Source organism: Elephantulus edwardii, unplaced genomic scaffold, assembly GCF_000299155.1.
Source record: "Elephantulus edwardii isolate Elephantulus edwardi_28Jun2011 unplaced genomic scaffold, EleEdw1.0 scaffold00079, whole genome shotgun sequence".
In the NCBI taxonomy this organism is placed as follows: Eukaryota; Metazoa; Chordata; class Mammalia; order Macroscelidea; family Macroscelididae; genus Elephantulus; species Elephantulus edwardii.
The window spans coordinates 8414043-8423025 of record NW_006399829.1 but is presented as its reverse complement, the minus strand read 5'-3'; the positions used below and the strand labels follow the sequence as shown (position 1 = coordinate 8423025).

At 40.5% G+C, this 8983-nt stretch overlaps 1 protein-coding gene across 1 annotated transcript in view; it reads left to right on the top strand.

Annotated features, from left to right (window-relative positions):
* Nucleotides 1–8983, top strand: part of OXCT1 (3-oxoacid CoA transferase 1) — a 274702-nt gene that overhangs the window by 28401 nt on the left and 237318 nt on the right. The window lies entirely within an intron of this gene.

Genomic DNA, 8983 nt, shown 5'->3' with positions numbered 1-8983 from the left:
TAGCTCTTTAGTCTATAGGTTTCACATGAGCACAGTGTGCTGGCCTTCCCATTCTTCTCAATGTTACCTGGATGTTCCCTGGCAAAGGATGATGCTATGGATCTTCTCGTTCTGGCTTCCAGAGTGCATCTGGGTACTTCTCATCTGAGTGCTGCTTGCAGGCCTCCCAGCCCTGACTTCCAGCATGTATGTGCATCTGGGATTTGCTCACCAAGTTGTGCCAGGAAATCTGGAAAACAGCTACCTGGCCAACTGACTGGAAGAGATCCATATTTGTTGTTGTTAAGTGCCATTGAGTCTAGTGTGACTCATAGTGACCCTATGTACAAAAGATTCGAACCTTGTTCTATAAGTATTGTCATTTCTCTGATGTTCATAGATTTTCTAAAGGCCTGTCTCTTGTTTATGAAGTAGATGTGAATCTTGCTTCCAAGCCTGTCTTAATCTGGGAGCTCTACTAAACCCTACATGAGCCCAACATGAGTAATCATTTTGGCATTTGATACACGAGTGGCACAGTGTTCCGTATCACAGCAACCCCAGGTTATCTCAGTGCAACAAACTGACAGTCAAGTGCTATACCACTTAGAAGAATGTTCTTCCCAAACACAATTAACACCAATGGACTTTTAAATTCAAAAGCCTGCCCACCAGGTCCTGATTGACTTAAACAATAGACTTCCAGCCCTTAGGTGATTATTGACTAAATACAAGCAACCAGTCAGCTTATAGACGATTGTTAATGAAACAAAAACCGACCCAACAATTTACATCCAACTTTCAACGAAAATGTGATCCAACAGAATGTATAGCTGCATAGACATTGTTGGACATATATATATCACAAGCAAGCAAAATTTTGCTGAGGGTTATCCAGAACCAACTAGAACAGAGTATCAACAGAGAACTGTTATAAATGGAAATTGAGGTTAGAAGAGATAATTGATAATTGTGAGGTTTTTATCTTTCTTTCCTCCCACTCCATAAATTGAAGGTTTGTGGAAATCTTGTTGCCATTTTTTAGATAACATATGCAAACTTCAAGTCTCTGTGTCATATTTTTCTGGTTTTCATAGTAGTTCTAAGTTTTTCTTGATATTGTTTTAAAAATAGACTACAGTGTACTGTAAATATAACAGTATTTTTCTTGGCACAAGGACTGACTTTGTACTTATACCAGAGAACACCTAGTCTCAACATTTTATGCACTGCTTGGTGGTCATACCAGGATGCTAGTCTATTAAAAAAGCAAGGGCTAAATATACCATGATTCCAAGAGCCAAGATCAGCACGCACAGAGAGGTTAACTCCATTCAACAAAGTTCAGATATGTCATGGGTTGAAAAACCAAATAGTGCTTCTTAAGTGGGAAGAGGAAAATTCCAAAGTTAATGAATGTCCAACTGTACTTGGTTTATACTAGGAACCTGTCATCTTACAAGGGGTTTGATGGGAATTTTCAAGTATTTGAGACTGTTGATAGGAGTGGATTATAATCCCTTTCATGGGTTATTTTGTTATTAATGATTTTCTAAGTGATACATTCATATTGAGTAGTTGAGAAGAGTTAGAGTGATTCTTTTAAAGGGAATGGTTAGGTTTTAAAGAAAACAGCATGAGTAGTGATGACTCCTAGGACTAGTACAGAGGAGAGTTCTTGGTTCCAGGCCAAGGCCATAAAGAATGAAGGGATGGAGCAGTTTGTTGTTGGGACCTGGAAGAAAGCTCTGTGGAGTAAGCTATTATTAAAAAAAAAAAGTGAGGTGATGTGGGGATGGCTACATCTGACCTCCACTGCCTTCAGTAACATCCACAACACACCGATTTGCTTGATATCATACACAGATACATGTCCCATGCTCTGCTACTCCTTTTTACTAATTTTAACACCAACACCAGGCTCTCACCCATCTACAGCTATATCCTAATCCATGTCGAATGGCCACACAGCTCTCCCAGTATCATGTTTATGATTATAGGGTTTATTAGAGAAGTTCACAGAGTACAACTCAGGTTAACAACAGGATGCATATCCTCAGTCAGCTTCTCTAGAGTGCTTGCAGGTTCTTCAGCCTTCTGGCTTAACCCAGTGTTACAAAGCTGTTAGTCCTGCCAATTAGGGCGTCTCCCCAGCCTGGTCCTCCAGCCAGTGTGGCGAAGCCCCTTGTTCTGGATGGGGAAGCAGTCCTACGTCTGCTCTGTCTCACATGGTCTCTGGTTCTTCACTGTAGCTACTACTCCTCTTGTTTGTCTGGTCTGACTGTTGCAGGAATCTCAGGAAGGACATGTGCTGCATTCTCTGTTTCTTCCTTACTGTTAGTAGGATTCCCACTATCTGCCACTGAACCTGCTTGTTTTAAACCTGGTAGAATGGAAAAACTGGGCAGTCCCTTCAAGATACGTTATATTGTTGTTGTTAGATGCCGTCAAGTTGAACATGACTCATAGCGACCCTATGAACCAAAGATCTGAACCCACTTCTATCACTATCATTGTTTTGTTGTGGTAGAAAGTGCAAGATTTAAACACTCAGCCAATATTTGAGATTAATATATCTGTTTTTACACACAGTCAAGAATGTTAGCTATTGCCCAAACAGTTCCGACCCAGATTGGAAGCAAAGATTGGGTTTATATATAGAGATTGGTGATGGTGGTGGTACTCGAAGTTCACTGAGGTTGGCAGTTGAGATTTATTCCCATTCAGGAGTCATGATTGCTTCTGACTTCTCATGGGTGTCCAGGCCCTGGGCAGGTACAGGATGTAATCAGGGAGTGGTAATCAAACTGGGTCAGCATGTACTAGGGACCATAAACCTTAGCAACACATATTGCCAAAATTATTGAATTATTATTCCTTAAAATGGCTGTCAGAACAAAATGACTTCTCTGATGCTAACATATAAAATGACTTTTTTTATTGCTTAGCATTTAAGCTGCTACTATAGTTTCTCTATTAGAAAATGGATGCCAATCCTACTTCCAAGCCTGTCTTAATCTGAGCGCTCTACTAAACACCGCCCACCATGGTTAACCATTATGGCATTTGACCTGCCAGTGGTACAGTCTCTTGTTTAAGTCATTCAGGACCTGGTGGGTGGGCCTTTGCATTTAAAAGTCAGTTTGGCCCCAACTAAGCCTCCTCTTTGGAGGCTCATGTGTGAAGTAGTTGGATTCTGGAGGGTAGGTTCTCTGGTTTTAACTGAAAGTCAGGTGTAAGCTGGTTGGTTGTTTTTTAATTGGTTGACTATTGTGTGTGAGCTGATTGGACTTACTGGATACTCTATAAGCCTTGTATTTTGTGTTCCCATCCAACCATGTGGTGAAAGGCAAAGGCAAAGGCACTGATCTGGGAAATTTTGAGCACTAATTCCACTACACCAGAGCTATCCAGTGCCTAGATGCTGAGGAATAGGAACCTTGACTTCATTCTCTGCTTACTTTCTGATTTCCAAATGGTGTTTTCACTGATGGGGCCATGTCAGGAGCCAGCAGGCAGGAGAGCCCTGGGAATCATTTTGTATGGGACAGACAACTATCTTATGCATAGTGAAGGCTGGAGAAGAGACATGAAAAGTCAGGCTGAGAAGATACAGCATACAGATTTGGTTGGGGAAAAGGAATGCGTATGGATTAGCAAGAAATTAGTTTAACATGTTTTCAGCAGTTGTTAGTCGACATTTGATGATACTGTGTACCATAGGTTTTTTTTTTTCCTCTTTTCCCTTCTGGATTTTTTTTTATTATTAAATTTTATTAAATTTAATGAACATTTACAGAGATTTTGGGTTTTCATTCATTTATTGTTGCACTGTTTTCTCTGCCCTCCTCCCTAGTTCATTCTTCTTTTTCGCCCCCCCCTTGAAAGTCTGCTTTAATTGTCCAATTGCCACAGTGCTTGTCAAAGCCAGTTTTGATTAATCTCCTTTGTCAGTGTGTCCTTTGCCATTCCCTATCACTCCTCCCTGAGAGAGACTTCACCCTGATTCATAAGGAAAAGGGGATGGCGTATTCTTAGTTACTTCCTGCTGAAAAGGGACGCTTTAGGTTTCAGGATGAAGATCTTCTCTCACTACTCTAAAGGGCCCCTTTGGCAATAGGAAACACATAAACTATTATGGAGACTGATTTTGGAATTTAGATGCACTGTTATCAGTTGTGCTTATCCGTACATGTTCATATCCTTGAAGATGTATCATGGAAGTGTTGCAGCCTAGAAGACACAGATTTAACTAACAAGTTAAAAGTACATGAGTCAAAAATTAAAAAGCAATAAAATTCCAAGTAGAGGCTCTAATAGTGACACAAATCAAGTTACAGAGGGAAGGTACTTCTTACAATAAAAGGCCTATTGACTAGCACTTTGTCTATTATAGTATAAAGGTTAGGAACCACAAGATGTAAAGGCTAAACTATGTCATTTCTTGTTCTTAAGTCCTGGAACAAATTTCATCTACTACTGGGTTGTTTTACAACTCGGAAGTCCGCATGCAAGGCAGAGGTGAAGTAAGGACCTGCTTATGAGGTTTTCCGTCAATTCCAACAACTAAGAAATAGTGAGAAGAGTTGGGACCTCAGGAGGCTTTTAGGACCAAATAGTAGGCTCTTATGTCCAGGAGAAAACGAATATACTTACCAGTAATGTTAATGCTCACCCACAGCTCTTCTGGGAGGATCTAAATCATTGAAGCATCCTCCTTTGTTTCCAGCTGGGAGCTGGGGCCTGTCATTCCTGTCAGCCATGAGGACCTGATGTGGGCCACCCTTGGCCAAGTGTCCTTCAGATCCATACTTTAAGCAAGTGAGTGGGAGCTTCCTCTCTACTCCCTTGCCTATCTGTGGCTTTCGTCTGTGACACTGTCTACTGAAGTGGCCCAGCTTTCCACAGTGGAAGCAATTCTGACCTTCTTTATTACCTTTGGGTGGCACTGTATATGAGTAAGACTTCCTTTTCCTGACACAGGGCGTAAACTGGCAGCAATAGCTGCCCCAATATTTTTGGCCATTCTCTGGTCTTTTCTCTTCTCTCTAGATCCCAGTTGTTAAAAGAGGGAAAAATTTAAACAAATGTATAACAAATAATTTTGGACATTGTAACCTTTTAAGCTTAGGGCTAGAAATATTAACAATATCATCATTTCCAGTCCAGAGATACATGTTCTAATGCAGTTCCTATTTTACATAAATGGTTTTGTTAAGAGGAATGTTGTAAATGTGGATACATTTCCACTGTTCCTCCTCCATGACACAATATAGTGTTATTAGAATGAGCAGTTATAAATCCATTGCCATCCTTACTCTAACTTAATTCTTTTTTTTAATTTAAATTTGTTATTAATTTCAGTAAAAATTTACAGAGGTTTTGGATTTCCATTCATTCATTGTTGCAATCATAGTTGTTTTTGTGGGGTTAGGGTGCCACACTGAGGAGAGTAGGCCAATATTCTTCCTTCCTGGGATTTATACTCTAGTGGGAAGAGATAGACAGCAAATGGCAAACATGACAAGTAAATTTCCCAGTACGTTAGAACACCCTAAGTTCTATGGAAAGAGAAAGAAAGGGCTAGATAATGGATGGTAGATTTAGGGTCATCAGAGTGGCTCTCTTGGAGGTCATTTTGAGATGAGACTTAAAGGAAGGAGGGTATCATAGGTTATCCTGTGCTAATGAACCTTTACTTTCTCCTAGTGACGTTCTGAGGTTTCACTTGCTGGTGCCTGCTCCAGTGGAAGGCATTCTCACTGGAGGCTCTGGGGAAAGGCCTGTCTTTTTAGCTTCTGTTACCCACCTCCTTGATCTTCGTATGTCTTCCCCCACTTCCCTTCCTTCTCTTTATCTGATCTCTTTTTTGTATCTCAAAAGAGTTCCACTTAAACCATGCTAAAATCTCTTCCTTAACACAGCAAAGAAAATATGTTTCTAAATGAGAATTTAATCACAAGTATAGGGTTGGGATTTACAACACATATTTTGGGGACAACACAGTTCAGTCCATTAACAGAGCTATGCAGTCATTTGGAGGAAAAGTTTTCTAGTTGAGGAAAGGCCAGTGCAAAGGCCCCCATGTAGAATATGTTTGGTGTGTTTGAGAGACAGTGAGGAGTCTTAATAGAGTTAGAGAGTTAGTTAGAATTAGTCACAAGCGAGAGGCAGTAGGTCAGAGACCTCAGAGCATCAGGTCTCATGGGGCCTTGCCAGTCATTTCAGAGACCCTTCTTTTCACTTAAGTGGTGGAACTCTCTATGTTAGAGTTTTGAGTGCAGAAGATGATGTGATCTGACTTTTCTTTTAGGGTTCGTGAGTAGATGACAGTGAAGGTTAATGCTCTGTCTGGACGAGCGGTGGTTCAGGTCATGGAGGAGGAAGTAACAAGCGGTCTGATTTTCACGTGCTCTCCGTTAATTTTATCCTGTTGGCTCTAGGCTCTAAAAGTAGAGTCAGAAGATTTGATTGAATGTGGAGCGTGTGGGAGGCGAGTTCGAGATCATGGCTGAGCATTCACGTGGATGAGGTTGCTCACCAGTTGAGATGGAAAAGCTTCAGGTGGAGCTGAGTTTTAGGGAACAGAGTCATTTAAATGAAGAGCCTAGTTATGTATTCATTTGTTGTCTAGTTGATTTCGACTCAGAGCGACCTCATGTGATAGATTAGAACTGTCCCTTAGGTTTTTCTGGCTGCAGTTTATGTGAAGGAGTTCCCATAGTGCAGCAATCAAGCACTTGGCTGCTAACTGAATTGGAAAGCAGGAGGGGCATCCACTTCCTAAACAACACGCCTCCGGAAACCCTATGAACTTTGATAATTGTCGATAGTTGGGTTGCTTTGAGTTGTGCTCGACTTCAAGGCAATCAACAACAACTAACTGAAAAGTGGATGGTTTGAGGCCGTGAGCAGCTCTGTTAGAGAAAGATATGGCAGTCAGAGTTTTGGGGTTTTTTAATGATTACATACTGCCAGACGACCTTGGACATATTTTGCATTTGGTTCTAGATTATGGGGATAAATTTATTGCTGTTAGATGCCATCAGTAGGACTCTATGAATAGATTGTACGCTTGTTCTCTCCTATGCCACCCTCACAATCTCTGATATGTTCCTCTGATTGCTACCGTCACCATGCTTGTCAATCCTGGTGAAGATCTCTGACCCTCCATCTTTCTCAGTCTGGTGTCCTTTTCTAAGAACTGGGGTTTCTTGACAACGTGCCTAAAGTATGTAAGATGACATTTCACCACCTTCGCCCCTAAGGAGCCTCCGGGCTGCTTTCCCTCTAGGCAGACTTGTTCTTTTGGCAGTCTATTCAGCGCTGTTTGCCAGCTTCACAGTTTAAAGACATTAGGGTTTTTTGTTTGTTTTGTTTTGTTTTAAATAAAATTTTATTTTTATACTGGATTACTTACAAAGTTTGTATACTTTGATTTTCATGTAGGATCTTTCCCATTTCCTTTACCCACACCTCCCTCCACCCATCAAGCTGCGCGACCTAAGATTAACCCCACTGCCCCCCCCACCCTCACCACTCTACTCCCACACTCCCCCCTTTGGATCCTCGTACATGTTCTACAATAATGGTATTATTCAGTATTTGTCCTCATGGGACTGAATTAGTTCGCTTAGCAAAATGCTCTCCAGTCCCTCTCAAGTTAGGTCCTGATTTACAAAAGCATTGCTCCTGTATGCTGTGTAGTATTAAAGACATCAGTTTTCCTTCAGTCTTCCTTTCTCATTATCCTAGTGAATATTACAATAAAAGAAGTCACTTTAATTTTTTGCTTTCTCAATATGTATAAAATCTAACTTTGTATTGCATTGTAGGTTGTGTATAGTGTATCCACAGTGTATAGTTATGAATGCTCCTATGTGAATAGCACTTGTCTGACAGTTTGCTGTACTGGGGTGACCCACTATTTCAATGGCCATTATGGCCACCTGTGGTAGACAGTGTTCAGTGGAACTCCCACATTAAGACAGAGTAGTAAGGAGGATTGGATACCCACTTCTGAAAGAATAGGCCTTTGAAAAAACTGTGAACAATTGATGAACATGGTTAGATATGGTAGTAGAGGTAGAGTCCAGATTGGAAGTCACTCAAAATGAAGATTTGACAGAGTGACAGTAATGATGTGCTCAAGTATATCAGAGTTGGTAAGGATGGCACAGGAACTTAGAGGAATGATGGAAATGATACAGGTGTTCAAGTCTTTCATTCAGATGGTCACTATGAGTCATCTACAACTTGATGGACTTAACAACAATAACAACAAGGATGACACCAGATAGGACAAGGTTCCAATCTTCCAGTTTTGTTCATAGGGTCACTGTGAGTCGTATTTGACTAAATGGCACTTAACAACAACAGTAACAACTTTATGGAAAAGTGTGAGATAGTGTGAAAATTACCAAAATGTGACACAGATATGCAAAAATTAGCATATGCTGGAAGGTAAAAGGCTTGGTGCAGGAAGTTCAACAAAGTACAAGAAGACTATGCCTGCAATTAAGCTAAAGAAAAGTCAGAAAGCTCTTTCTCTATGAGAGTGGTTGGGGAAGAGGTCGGGTCTTGGAAAGACAGACACTGGAGTCGTTTGGAGACCTCTGGTGGACAAGTGGATTCTCGACCTGTGGAGAACTTTCTCCATTACCTGAGTATACTCAAAATTACTTTTTTTAAAATAATTTTTTAAATTTTAATAGTGATTTTAATGACACTTTTTTTGTAGTATTCATTTATTGTTGTTCAATTACTTCCCTCCCGTCCTCTTTGCAATGTACTTCTTTTTCTGGGCTGTTGTCGTATATATAGTGCTTTATCATATATTCCTTTTAAAGTTTGTACATTATCTAGGCATTAGTTTCCCTTTTGAAACTAATAGGATCACTGTGAGTCGTATTCATTCCTTTGAGAGCTGTAATGACTGGGAAATATTAATATTAAAGAATTTTGAAGTCTAAGACTATACGCGGGGGGCTGATTGTGGAACAGA